The sequence below is a fragment of the Ailuropoda melanoleuca genome, chromosome 12 (assembly GCF_002007445.2).
Source record: "Ailuropoda melanoleuca isolate Jingjing chromosome 12, ASM200744v2, whole genome shotgun sequence".
Classification (NCBI taxonomy): Eukaryota; Metazoa; Chordata; class Mammalia; order Carnivora; family Ursidae; genus Ailuropoda; species Ailuropoda melanoleuca.
In genome coordinates, this window is record NC_048229.1 from 4,214,978 (window position 1) to 4,229,947 (window position 14,970).

At 43.7% G+C, this 14,970-nt stretch overlaps 1 protein-coding gene across 1 annotated transcript in view; it reads right to left on the reverse strand.

Moving 5' to 3' along the window:
* LOC105234635 (transmembrane protein 132B) overlaps positions 1-14,970 on the reverse strand; it is a 316,926-nt gene that overhangs the window by 42,210 nt on the left and 259,746 nt on the right.

Genomic DNA, 14,970 nt, shown 5'->3' on the forward strand with positions numbered 1-14,970 from the left:
CCCACTTCTTCACAGGAACGGGGCTTTTCTGCCCTCCACGGGGTGCATGAGCACTGCCTAGTCTTCCCTGCACGGTAATCACCACCAATGCTCCCCTTATGTTTATCTTGTGTTTATGTTTCTATTCTAACCACTCATTAGACTGTAAACTCCCCAAGNTATGTTTCTATTCTAACCACTCATTAGACTGTAAACTCCCCAAGGGTCTCAGCCACCTTTGTTCTGACCTGCATGGCATCCACAGAACCAGGGACGGTATCTGGCTCTGGAACAGACTGTCCAAGTTTGAAACTGGCTGAGCCTCTGTTTCAGTGGCTCTGCCGTTACGGGAAACCTGATTCAAGTGAAATAACCCAACACAGGTTTCGTGACAGAACCAGAGTCTGGAGGATTGTGGCTGCTGCCTCTGGTCCGGTGACTCCACGAGGTCAGGGCTACTTCTCCGCAATTCTCTTGGCCATTCCCTCAAGGTTGCAAGATGGCGTCCATCACACCAGCCATCCGTCCACTGTCTCAGCAGAGAGAAGGTGGGATGGGGAGAGAGTGCACCTGCTGCAGCTGTCCCTTTTCATCAGGAAGTCCAAAGCTTGTCATATGGCCAGCCCACCTGCAGAAGAGGCTGGGAAAGTGAGTGTCTGTCATGGAGCTGGCAGGGAGTAGGGGTGTGTTAAATGGCTTTTCCTAGTCCTTATCAGATCCGCCACGAGTTACTCACTTCTCCCTGTGCCTGAGCTCCCTGATCTGGAATATGGGAATAATAAAAATACATCCCGTGGGGTGACCTCATGAAGATTGAATGAACCTATGTGTGTAAAAGCTTAGAACAGAATTGGCATATAATGAGCAACAGGAGCTCAATAAATATAGGTATTGCAGAGATGCGATGAACAACTGGCTCCATGAATGAATTAAAGAACCACGGGGTAGGTTCACAAAGGGACTCTGATGAAGATGGTCCTTCCACACTTGTCCAAAGACAGTCAACTGGAGAAGCCGGTGGGAAACTGGGTGATGCGGCTCAGCGGCGGGATCCTCCAAACACTCAGTATTTGGTTCCACCAGAATCAACCCAATGGATGATTTATTTCAAGTGCTCCTTTCACTCTTGGAGCCCGTATTCTCAGCTCAAGGACTAAGTGGGTTCCACATTCAATTTTCTAAATCAGCCCCTCATTATCCACCTTAAACCTGAAGATGGGTAAGAGATGGAGTCAATAAGTGATAATGATGATGATGATAGGCAGTGTTCTAAGTACTTTCCATGTAATTAATTGCTCATTCAGTTTACTCAACAACCCTTCCAAGATAATTCCTAGTATTACTCCCAGTTTACAGATTTACTATTCATTGAGAGTAAACCTGAAACATAATAGCTACTTGTCAATAAAAAACATCAACTTTGTAACGAGCAGTTGTAAACAATGCCAACCCAATCTAAGAAAGATGAAAATATAAGTTAGGATTTTTTACATATGCCCTCTCCTCTGTATGGACTCTCAAGGAGTTAAGTCCAAAAGCATGTAACTCTAGTTCATGTTCCTGAGTATCCTATTGCCACCAGGGACACGAACTATATGTACCTTTATATTTTAGGGGTATAGCAAGGACAGGAAGCAGGAAGTACTGCAGAAGTTGAGATGAGAACTCACCAAAGGTGGGATAGTGGTGTGGGTGCAGGTGTGATTGCAATGTGTACAAAGAACAGAGACTATATCATGATTCTAGAACAAATGGCTAAATTCTACTCACAATGCAACTGAAAAAATCAGTATGGGTGTTTGCTGTGTATTATGGGCAGGCAGTAATTCTGCCTGATGAGCATTCACGGATGCTGAACATCCATCCAACCGTCTGTTTGTAATGACAATTTTATTTCCCTTTGGGTATCATCCTACTCGGCTACCAATGAATATCGCCTATGGTGCTGACCTCAGACCACCAAGTCAGGCTTCACAGATGAGCACATGACCCAAATATGGACCATTGAGGTATGTCAGTGTCATGTCCTCAAAGACTGATTCAAGTGAAATGCAAACAAAGGAAATCAAAGACAAGAGTAGGATAAGACAAATTCTTGGGAAAGATTTCTGAGTTTCTGAATCCAACTATATCTGTGTCTGCTATCTTTGGAAATTCCGATATATAAGATAAACTGTCATACTTAAGCCAACTTACAACTGAAGGTCTTGACAAATACGTGTGAGAATAGGCAACATGTTATGCTCTAAAATGAACACCAATCTCTACCCTGTAGAAGCTCACAGCCTTCAAGGAAGACACCACAAAATTTTACCAAACTGAGTTTCAAGAGAGGTGACTTTATTTCTCCTAACAACCAATCACAACTGATCCAAGCTTGTGATTTTATCTCAAATACCTCTGCAGCCATGTTTCTTCCTTTAGTTTTTGCCTACGTGGCTGAGATTTTTGCAACCATGTTTTCCAGTGTCCATCAATGGCCTCCCCCAAATCCCAAAGGCAATCCTACCTGCCTCTGACACATTGAGAAAGCAATTTATCTTGTTAAATATTACATTTAAATCATCCCCTGGTGCCAGAGACTGATAAAAATTCACCATCTATCAAAATGCAAGTCTTTTATTCTGTTCCTATTTGTGCAGGCTCTAGGTTTTATGTCTTGAAAGCATATTTATATTCCTTTATGAAGATGAGTTTCCATTAATGTTGCACACTAGAGCAGCATCAGTGAAAATGGCAGAGTAAGGACATCCGAAAAGTCTCTCCATAAAAACAATGAGAAAACTGGAAAAAAAAATTCAAAATCAACTTTTTTAGAACTCTGGAAATAAAACAAAGGCTTATGTAACCAGGAGAGCATTTATTCAAGAAAAATGGCTGAATCTTGGTTAAAAAACAGAGAACTTTGTGGCTTTTTAACTTGATTTATTCCCATCCCCTACTTTTCAGCCCCACAGTAGCTTTAAAAAATTACAGCCCATATTCACAGTCAAAACCCCTGGATTTGTAGTTCAAAAGCCACTGGAGAGATCAGATCAGGGCTGGAGACCTTTCATACCCTAATTCCCAAAGAACTGCCATTATTTGACTTGTCTGATAGCCCCCTGGAAGATCCCATTCGGAAGGCTGTCAGTATTTGACTTGACTTTGAGTTCACCCAGTGTGAAAACCTTTTTCCCTAGAGGTATTTGTTAAAAGCAATTGTAGGCAATTGTTTAACTTCATAGGTGGTGAATAAAGTCTGGTGTGGAGAAAATAGACCAACCCAAAAGCTTAAAAGGAAAAGATGATGAATGAGATATGCAGAGGTGCTGTGAAAAGCTAATACCTGGGGAATCTATAAGACCATGCTTAACTTAGAGCTGTGTGCATGCCCAGGACTGTGTTCACACTCAAAAAAGACCTGAGAAGCCTATAAGCTCTCACCTCTTGCTGACTTTGAGGTTCTATGAAAGCAGGAAGTGAAAGCTAAGGCAGAGCTGTCAAATGCCTGGCTAATATTTAAAGTATGTCCCAACACACCCAAAGAGCCTCTTGGTAAAGACTGGGGCACTTACTGACTCCAAGTGTCTAGGAAAATCTCTGTCCAATAATTAGCTGACTACCACACAGGCCAATGACTTCGGCAATCACACACAACAAAGAATAGAGACTTAACAGAATTGTTCATAAAAGTCATTAAACAAACTACTACCACAAATAACAATAAAGAAAACCCAGGGAAAAAGAGAACCTAATTTCAGAGTCACTACATTATATTATTTAAAATTTTCCACTTTTCAACAACAACAAAATTAGGAGACATGCAAACAAACAAAAAAGTATGGCCCAGTCACAGGATAAAAAGCAATCAAGAAGAATTGTCCTTGAGCAAGCCCAGATGTTGCACTTATTAGACAAAGATGCAAATATTTTAAACCGGCTATTTCAAATACATTCAAAGAACTTAAAAAAAAATCATGTCTAAAGAAGCAAAGGCAAGTATGAAAAAGGTTTCTCACCAATGAGTGAATGCCAATAAAGAAATATAAATCATGAATAATTATGAACTAAAGAACCAAATGGAAATCCTGGAGTTGAAAATGGAAAATTCACTAGTGTATTCTCCTATAGGAATGGAGTCAAAGTAGAGCACGAAAAGAGGACAAAATGTGGAAAATCCACAAACATGTGGAAATTAAACAGCCTCCTTTTAAGCAATAAATGGTTCAAAGCAGAAATCACAAGGGAAATTGGAAAAATGCTTTGAGATGAGTGAAAACAAAAACAGCATACCAAAACTTACGGGATGCGGGGAAAGTAGTACTTAGAGATAAATCTATGGCTGTAAATGCCTGCATTATAAGAAAGAAAAAAAAAATCTCAATCCAATAACCTAGGCTTCCACCTTAAGGAATTAGAAAAAAAAGAGCAAACTAAACCCAAAAGAAGCGGAAAGAAGAAAGGAATAAAGAACAGAGTGGATGAAGACGTCACAGGAATAAAAGGGATAGCATAAGGGATACAGTCTGTGATGCTGTAATAGCGACGGACCATGACAGATGGTAGCTTTACTTGTGGCAAACATACCATAATGCATAAACTTTTAAAACAAAAACAAAAACCCAAGGGCATGCATATTTTTCATTTTAATAAGTACTGCCTGATTGTTTTTCAATAATATAGTAGCAGTTTTCACATCTATCAGTAATACAGGAGACTGTGGCTCCATGCTTGCCACCGTTTTATGGGATCAATCTGTTTATCTTTTGTCAGTATTGAAAAGTAAAAGAAAAAAAAAAGGCATTTTGTTGCTACCTTAATATTTCTCTGAACTCAAAAGGAAGTTGAACATTTGTCTCATACTTTTATTTTATATTTGCATCTGCTTTCCTGTGAATTGTTCGATTATGTTATTTTTCTAATTATACTTTCATTTTTCTATTTGCCTGTTGTATTTTTTAAATGAATTACTTGGAGTTCTTTGTGTATTAGAGCCACTAAAATTGTTTCTCAGAAAAATTCTTTCTCAGTGTATTGTTGGTTTATGCTAGCATCTGTCACAGAATTTTACAAATGAAGAATAGAGTGGAAATGAATAGTAGAAGGAAGAGAAAACAATATGGGAAATCAATGAAATAAGAGCGAAGGTAAGTTACTGTGTACAATAGCATCAACAATAATAAATTACTTAAAATAAATTTAACCGAAGTGTAAAAATGTACAGTGAATGCTATGAAATATCATTGAAAAGAACTAAAGAATACCTAAATAAATGTAAAAACATCTTGCGTTCATAGATTGAAATACTTAATAATGTTAAGATGACAATACTCCTCAGTGATTTATGTAGTTGATGCAATCATCATGAAATTTCCAGCTGCTTTTTTATGGAAATTGACAAATTGTTTCCCAAATCCATATGAAAATGAAGGGACTCCAATACTCAAAATGATCTTTAAAAAGAACAAGGCTGGAGGACTCACCCTTTTCTGAATATAATTGACTTTCCAGAAATAAAGCTTCACATTTTCCATTTCCAACCAATTGATTTTTGACAAGGGTGCCAAGACAATTCAAAGGTTTCAAAGAATGGTCTTTTCAACAAAAGATGCTGGAATAACTGAATATCCACATGAAGAAAAAAAAAAAAAAGCTGGACCCCTACCTCACAGCACGTACAAAAATTAACTCAAAATGGATCAAAAACACAAACATAAGAGCTACAAACCTCTCAGAATAAGACACAGGTGTAAATCTTCATGACTTTGCATTGCACTATCCTTACTCTGGAGCCAGGCTGGCAGAGTAGCCACTGTTGTTGTGACAGAGAAAGGGAGAGCATGGGGTCTTGTGTTCTTAGAGCTTCTGACTGGACCTGCGCTCATTATTCCACACGAGTTTCATCACCCATACCTAAGTTCAAGTGGACAGTGAAATCCAGCCAAACGAAGTGCCCCAAAAGAGAACTGGAAGGCATGTCTTATTTGTCTGTCAACCCTTTTTTCTTTTTTTTAAATGATTTTATTTATTTATTTGAGAGAGAAAGAGAGAGAGAGAACACACATGTGCAAATGGGTGGTGGGGCAGAGGGGTTGGGAGAGCGAGAATCTCCAGCAAAGATTCTTTTTTCTTTTTTTTAAAGATTTTATTTATTTATTTGACAGAGATAGAGACAGCCAGTAAGAGAGGGAACACAAGCAGGGGGAGTGGGAGAGGAAGAAGCAGGCTCACAGCAGAGGAGCCTGATGTGGGGGCTCGATCCCACAATGCTGGGATCACGCCCTGAGCCGAAGGCAGACGCTTAACCGCTGTGCCACCCAGGCGCCCCTCCAGCAAAGATTCTGTGCTGAGCGCAGAGCCTGATGCAGGGCTTGGTCTCATAACCCTGCGATCATGACCTGAGCCAAAACCAAGAGTCAGGCGCTTGACTGACTGAGCCACGCAGGTACCCCCGTCTGTCATCCTTTTAAATCCTTTGAAAAAATTCTCATTTTACAGGTAAGGAAACTGAAGCACACCACACTACTGTGAACCAACATATGGATCCAACTGATTGTTTGACCTGCTGGATAATATTTTACACCACATGCATGTGCTAGTCACTCCCCATCCTCCCCTTCATCACTATGCATTTGCTTACTCTGCACATTTCATATAAATGGAATCATATTATACATGCCCTTTTGTGTCTGATTTATTTCACAAAGTGTGATGTTTTCAAGGTTTATTCATGTTGTAGCCTGTGTAAGCACTTCATTCCTTTTTATGGTTGAGTAATATTCCATTGTATGCATAGACCCACCTTTAATTTACCCAGTTATTAGTGGATGGACATTGGGTTGCTTCTCTGTCAACCTGGGTCCAGAGAAAAGATAATGCAGTGCAAAGCCCCCAGCTGATGTGTGCCGGACCTTCAATGTGTGCAAGAGTAAACCATCATTGTTTAAAGCTATGAAAATCTAGGAGCTGCATACAACTTTCAGCATACTATTTTGACTCTCAGGCCAAAAATACAAGTATGTGTAAACACATACTGAATTCTAGTTAGGTGTGCTCTCCATAACACTATGGGTTAGCAATTCCAAAACTACTTAGTGCATTCTAGGACTGAGCATGTGTTGGTAATAATGAGAGCCAGGTTTCTCACTGCTAGAGAAGTGAACTTAAAATGGAAAAGAGAGGGGCGCCTGGGTGGTGCAGTCAGTTAAGCGTCCAACTCTTGGTTTCGGCTCAGTTTGTGATCTCAGGGTCGTAAGATGGAGATCCCCCCGGTCAGGCTCCACACTCTGCAGAGTCTTCTTGGGATTCTTTCTCTCTCTCCATCTTCACTCCCACTCGTGCTCTCTCCTTTCTCTAAAATAAATATATCTTTTTTTTTTTTAATGGAAAAAAGAAAGGGTAAGAGTTAACTCTGGTCATGAACTGGAAGTGGAGTATAGCCGTGAACTCATGGGGGACAATGGGTGTGTGTGTGTGTTTATGGGTGTGCAAATGTAGGTGTGGATTTGTATCAGTTTTCCATTGTTCTCTTCACTCAGAGGGTTTTGATGCAATTACATCCTGGCAATCAGCACAGCAAGACCCAGATTTTAGTTCTAAGTATCTTCTCCAAGAAAAGGGAAACAGAGCTCCTCAGAGAAATGGCTGATTCTAGGGCCAAAGGACAGAAAGCACAAGATAATGAGCTTAAAATATATTGTGGAGCCAGAAGGGAACAGAGTGCTCAAACAAATGTCAAAAGGACCTAGAAGACCACTTGAAGGAACTCCCACTGGCCAATCCGGGATAATCTTACAGTACTATAAGTAACTGTAATAGCTAATTATAATAATATAACATATTACATAACATATATAATATATAATAAGCTTCTGAGTCCATACTGATATAAACAAACAAACGGGAGAAAGGAAACATCATCCTTAGGGTAGAATTCCAACCAATAAATGAAAAAATGGATGATGATATTGAAATACCACCATCTGGCAACCCCCATTTATCACCGTAACTGTTTCAGGCAAGAGTCAGCATGAACGCTACTAGTAATTAAAAGTATGATAAGAAACAGGCTATTCATATAGTGCCATGTATCTCTGTGCATGAGATCTATTAACTTCAAAGAGAAAAGCAGTAAGTATATGGCATCAAAACCCAGCATACATCACGTCATGCACGTGATCAAAGGTAACATCACTTAGCGGGATAAACAGACATCCGACGTCCTGCAAAAGGACATAACATCACTTATGAAGCATTTCCAAAAAGAGTGAGTCTGACAATGAGGAAACATCAAAGTCATATTTTGGGGCACATTTATGAAACAACTGGACTGTACATTTCAAAGGCGTCACAGTCTGAAACTCAAAGACTGAGAAATGCCCACACTGAAGAGGACAGACAGACATAACAAATGTATGCGTGACGCCAGACCGGCTCCTCCAACAGAAAAACAGGTGCGCTTCTTTTGCTATAATGAGTGCAAGCGGGATGCTCAAGGAAATCTGAGTAAGGTCTGGGGCCGAGGTAATTCTTTGTATCCATTCTTAACCTCCTGATTTTGATAATCTCACCCTACCTGTGCAAGAGTGTTGGGGAATTCACACTGAAGCATGTGCGGACCAAGGATCATCATGGCTGGGACTCAAACATTTCATAAAAACAGCAATAATGCGTGTTTGTGTAGAGAGAGAGGATGTTGCCACCTGGGGTTGCTGAAGGTTTTTGGGAAATGTATTTATTCAGACTCCTAGGAAATTTTAAAATAATATGAAGAACCAAATCAGTGCATAAATGCATAGATACAGGACATGGTTAGTGCCTAATGAACATTGTTTATGACAACTAACTTTCCTTAAACACTTAGGTAAGTGCCAGGCACCGTTCTAAGTGATTTACATGCATTATCTGCTAATAATGACGCATATTTATAATAAATACAGTATAATATGTATTGACATCTAAAAGTAAAAATCACTCTGAAGAACAGCCGGCTGCATCATAAATACTTGATAAACATTAACCAGCCTTATTAATATTTCAATCCTCAAATGTCCCTATTGAAGGATTACTACTTTCATCCTCATTGCGCAAATGAGGGAACCAGGGCTGAAAAGGGTCCTTTAATTTGGCCGGAATCCCACTTCTGCTAGGCAGCCAAGCCGGGATGTGAACAAAAGCAGGTAGACTCCCGAGCCCATCATTCTGGCCGCCCTGCTGCTCCTCCTCTCAGCTCCTCACCTGTAAAACGAAGCCAACACTCCATTTCTTTGCCTAACTTAAAAGCTGTAAGGATAAAAGACAGAACTGTACAAGCTTTGATTTTAACACCTTGTAAGAAGACATTTTACAAATGCGAAACTTAAGGTTTAGTAGGAACAGCCAAGTAGCCCCAAAGCCCTACACCATGACCACATCGGCCTCCAGCAGGTTCCATTCCAGCTGCTCCCCCAGTGTGGGAGGGTCCGGACTACAGTCTGAGAGGCCCAGCAGCCTACCTCCTCTGGTCCCTGGCCCAGGGGTGTCAGCCCCTGAACGAGAATCTAACTCTGACCCTGTTTTGATCTCAGACACCCCGACTTCTGATTTCTAAAGCTGCAAGACAGATGTAAGCTTCACTCAGAGATAAACAAGGACACTGGCTCCAACCTAAACAATGATTTTCAATCCCACTGTTGTGTATTATATAACTCTGAAATCAGCCCAGTTCCATGTGATAGTTATTTTGGGGTTCTAATAATTTATTATCCACTAAGCAGTAAGTGATTTCAAATTCAGCTCTTTATGAGTCCCCAAATAACATGGAGAAAGTTATTTTGAACAGAAGGGCGCTCAGAAGGAGCTGATACAATGTGTCTCCGTGGGAGTAAGGTCCAGGTGTCTCCTGGGTCGCAGCGTGGAAGGAAGAGACAAGAGCCGCGTGGAAGGACCTGTGACCAGCAGCCACACAGGGTGTCCGGCGAGCTCACCCACACCGGTGACTAGGAGCAGCAAGGTGGTAAGGGCCACCAAACGGACGAGGTTCAGGGTCACACACAGGGAAGGCAGTTGCCCAGGGGGCCTCACAGTCACGTTTCTGTCCACCGCCCACACAGCAGGATGCACATGGCTGAGTCCTGACACGGCTCCGTGTGCATCCCGAGGGTCTGCAGGGGGCAGACTGGAGCCAGTGACGGCTGCAAGCCTGGAGGCTCTGTGGGGGCAGGGACCACTGCCTCCCGCACTGCCTGGGGGGCGGCAAGGTCTCAGCTGTTGACCGAACAGCTGCTGACCGCAGCTGTTGACCGCAGCTGTTGACTGAAGGTGACAGGAGGGCCAGGCTGAAAGCTAGAGAGACTTGCAGACAACACACAAGCTTAAGTCAAACAGAGAGAGACAGATAGAACAAGACACAGGCATTTTTTAAAAAGCTAGACAGAGGCAGCAACACGGGAGCAGAGAGAGGGAGGTAAACCCTGAAGCTCAGGGAGGAGAAGGGCAGCCTCACAAACACCACGTGCGAGTCAGAGGGACACACGCAGAATGCACACGGGATTACAGGCTGGCCGCACCTTGGCCACCTCTAGCTCGGGCAGGTCCTATGTGTCCCCACATCCAGGCTCTGGATGACGATTACACGTGTTTTTTCTAATTTCCTTCCACTGCTTCATGATTGGCCCTTCCTCCAATACACCTGTAACCTGCACGCAGTGCTTTTTTGTTGCCTGGGGGGAAGGAACCTTCCCATCCAGTCTGAGCTACGTTGAAATTTAATACAACTTTTGGTTGTCAGAGGACCAGCACGCTGAAGACACTGGTTCAGTGAAAAGCTAAACCAGATCTGACAGCGCCTCGGGGAGAGAGAGGATTCTGAGGTTAAGCTCAGCACCTCTGAAACCCGAGCCTACAAGGAGAACTCGGTTCTAACCTGAACAACCCCCCGACAGTTACTGTGGACTGGCTGGTGCCGTATGCGACTGCAGTGAGCAGGGGAGCCTGGGCTGCCGGCCTGGGCAGATTCTCAGTCCCTCAGGCAGGCTCCTTCCATGTGAGGATGGATGGAGAAGGAGGGAGGGAGGGACAAGGCAGGAGCGGGGGAGGGGCTGAAGAGAGGGGATGGGAGGGAGGAAGAACTCATGGTCCAAAACAGAAAAAGGCCAACATTCCCCCTTCTGTTTACCCCCCCTTTCTTCTACCCTTTCTTTTCCTTCCGATCTTCCTACTTATGTTCCATAAATGAGTGAAACCATATGATAATTGTCTTTCTCTGCTTGACTTATTTCGCTTAGCATTATCTCTGCCATGGAACTTTACATCAAAAACTAGGGATGTACTGTATGGTGACTAACATAATATAATAAAAAAATTAATATAAAAAAAAGAAAAAGGCAGACAGACAGAAAGACTGAGAACGTATAGTCCTAAAGAGACAGGGAGAGAGACAGACAGACAGGGAGATATACAAAGACAGACCGACCTGGGCAGAGTGAGCAAGGGCAGAGGGACAGAGACAAATGAGGGAGACAAGCAGAGAAAGACAGGGAGCTAGTGAGCCACTGAAATCAGGGTAGACCATGATCGGCAGGAAGCCGGCTGAGCCAGCAACAAAGAAAACGGAAGCGTGCAGACCTCTCGCCTGAGCCACAGGGCTTTCGGCTCCGTACAACCGGTGCCTCTGTGTCCACCACAGGGCTCGCCTGCCCCAGTCCAGCCCTGCCTCTTGTAGCCTGTGCCTGCAGCTGAGGCCGCTGGGCTTGGCCCCGGCACAGGGGATCATCCTTACGTGCCAGGACCCTGGCAAATTGCCCCTGAAAGTGGGGTGCACCTGCCAGGGATTCTCAACACAGTCACGTCCCTGGAGGCCTCCCTATGGAACACAGTAGAGCAAAATCCTATGTTCAGCACACGTGCTTGGGGCATGGCTGGGTGTACAAGTAAGGCAAAAAACAACAAAAACCAGAAGATGCTATGGCACAGTTATGATATGTGGGCGCTATTTATACCTTCATGTTTTTATTCATATAATTCTCATAATAAATCTATGAGGAAGAACCCTAGTCAACCCCATTTTACAGATGAGAAAACGAAGGCATAAAAACTCACCCAAGATTTTATTACTGAATGCTGGACCCAAAACTAAAACCCAGAAAGTCTTACTCCAGACTTTGTGCCCATAGCCACCATGCTATTCCGCTTGTTAAGAAGAATATGGTATCAACACAGGAAAATCATAAAACACTCTGTGCCAGATAGAATGCTAAGCCCTTTCTAGGTTCTCTCATTAATCCCCAGAGGGAGGGTCTTCTTTGACTAGTCTCATTTCTGTACTGTTTTTACATAATATCCTATTTTATGTCATAGAAATCACCACACTTTGGAAATTACGTAACTTATTTACTTGCTTTTGATCAGCCTCACCCACCAAAAATTAATGCTTGGACTTCTGTTTCCATTCATGACCCAGAAATGTCCCACCTGCTGTACCTAGAAAAATCAGACCATGAAACAATTGTTTTCAGGCTCTATGAAAACAGGTAGAAATAAAGAAACATGAAGGTGAGTCCCCTGGTTACTGTAGGAAGAGTAAATTCAAATAAAACTCCACCCTCTTGTTGAGATCAGACGACAGAGGTCAGGGTTCAGGGAGGTGAAGGCAGCTAGAATTTGGAGGTAGTTTATCTGAGAGAAAGGAGCGCTGCGTGGGGAAAATATCCTAACATCTGCAGAGGGGCCTCTGGGGTCTTTGGCTCAATACTCAGCCGTGTACGCAAGGCCGAGGACAGAATTTCCAGTAAAGCTGGACGATTCTGGAACACACACAGGGCTGGACACAGCCTGTGTTCCAATCAGCCAGACTGGAGAAACGTTCCAAGGCAGGGGACCCTGGACAGAATGCTCAGAGAAGCTAAATTAGCCGCAGTAAAGGCTGCCCTGGACCTGCCCTGAAGAAGCTTAAAGGCCACCTCAAAAGAATCCCACTGATTGGCAAGCCAGAACAAAGTCAACACCGATTAGAAGAATACAGCAAAACCTGGCACTCAACAAGGTAAAATTCACAATGGACAACAGCCAACCTGACATGACCGGGTAACCAGGAGAAAAATCAAGCATTAGAAACAGACCCAGAAATGCTGCGGATGATGGAATTGTGTGTAAAGGGGAAAAAATATGTCTAGCCAAAAATAGTCTAAAAGACAATGGAATGACTTCTATGTGCTCACCCCAAAGAAATGAAAACAAATGGCCATATAGGGACCCAGAACGTTTACTCATACTAGCCCAAAACTGGAAATCATCCACACGGCCTCTGGTGAATGAATAAACAAAGTACGGCATGCCCACACAACGCGGTATCATTCACGTAAACTACAGATACGTGCAAACACGTGGATGAGTCCAAAAGCAGGTATGATCAGTGAAAGAAGCTGGGGCACATACCGTATGAGTCCATTCATGTCAGATTCTACAAAAGGCAGAAGGAGAGTGACAAAGATTAGATGAGTAGTTGTCAGAGGCTGGCGGGGAGAAAGGACTGGCTAAACAGAAGCAAGAAGGAGCCTGTGCAGATGACGGAAATGTGCCACATCTTGACTGCGGTGGTGCCGGTGAGAGGACTCCCCATAAATCTCATCAAACTGCAAAACAGGTGCATTTCATGGTGTGTCTATTACACCTCAGTAAACACCTCATTTTCTGATCGTTCCTTGCTGCACTCCTGCATCTTCCATTCAATAAATATTGGGTCAGAAGAAAAGGAGAGGAGAGGGACGCCATGAGAGGATGAAGAAGCAGCAAAGGAAGGACAGAGGGGTACAGGTGGCTCCATCACCGAGGACAGGCCCACTACCAATCCTACTTTGAGAAAAAACCAATTCAGAAGCGTCCGGCCACTTTCTCACGGCATAGCGCTGGTAAGCGTCACATATCGCTAGGGTGGGGGGCAGGGGGACGATGAAACACCTACACTTTCCTTACCTGGTCACGGGCTGCAAGCGTCTCCCCCCACTTCCGATGCCCCTGCCGCCTGGAGGAGCTGGAGCGTGGTGTGTGGTGAGGGATGCAGGGCCAGGCTCAGGAGCCGGATCACCCGGTCCCATGCCACCTGTGTCACTCGGGAAGGTCACTGAAACGCACTCTGATTCAGCTTCCTTACCTGTCAGCGATGGTGAATAACAGCACCTCTGCCTCGTAAAGAACTCACGAGGCTTAACTAAGCGCTGGGATCACTGCCCGGCCCGTGGTAGGTGCTCAGTAAAGGCGGCTTACCAGTTCCACTGCTCCCGCGATCGTTTTTTGGAAAACCTCCGTGCACCCTTCGAGATCCCACTAAAGTGTTCTTTCCCATGTGAAGCCTTCCCAGATGACATCTCCCAGTCAGAATTAACGGCTTCCTCACATACGACCCCATGGGGCTTTCTAACTGCCTCCTTTTAGCACATGGAATCAGAGCGCACACGTTGCTTCTCGGACAGGCTGTGGAATGCTGGGAGTCTGGCACAAGCCTGGAGTCATTAGGGCGTCTGAACAAATGAGTACATACCCATATACCTGGTGTGTGCCACAACTCACATAGTCTACACGGTGTGGTATCAAGGACAGGTGACTTGGGGAGGGCAGAACAGGAAGTCACATCCTTGGAAAGACAAAATCCGAAAGAGCACACAGAGCCTTTGATCCCGAGCCTATCATATTTCCCTCAAGAACGAAAACTCAGGGGCGCCTGGGTGGCACAGTGGTTAAGCGTCTGCCTTCGGCTCAGGGCGTGATCCCGGCGTTATGGGATCGAGCCCCACATCAGGCTCCTCCGCTATGAGCCTGCTTCTTCCTCTCCCACTCCCCCTGCTTGTGTTCCCTCTCTCGCTGGCTGTCTCTATCTCTGTCAAATAAATAAATAAAAATCTAAAAAAGAACGAAAACTCACTGCAGAACAGCTTTCTGATTAAGAAACTTTCATAAACTTTATCTGCAAAGAAAATACGGCTGTGTGTCCTCACAGGCAAATAGGACCAAAAACTACACTTTTCTCACTCAAAG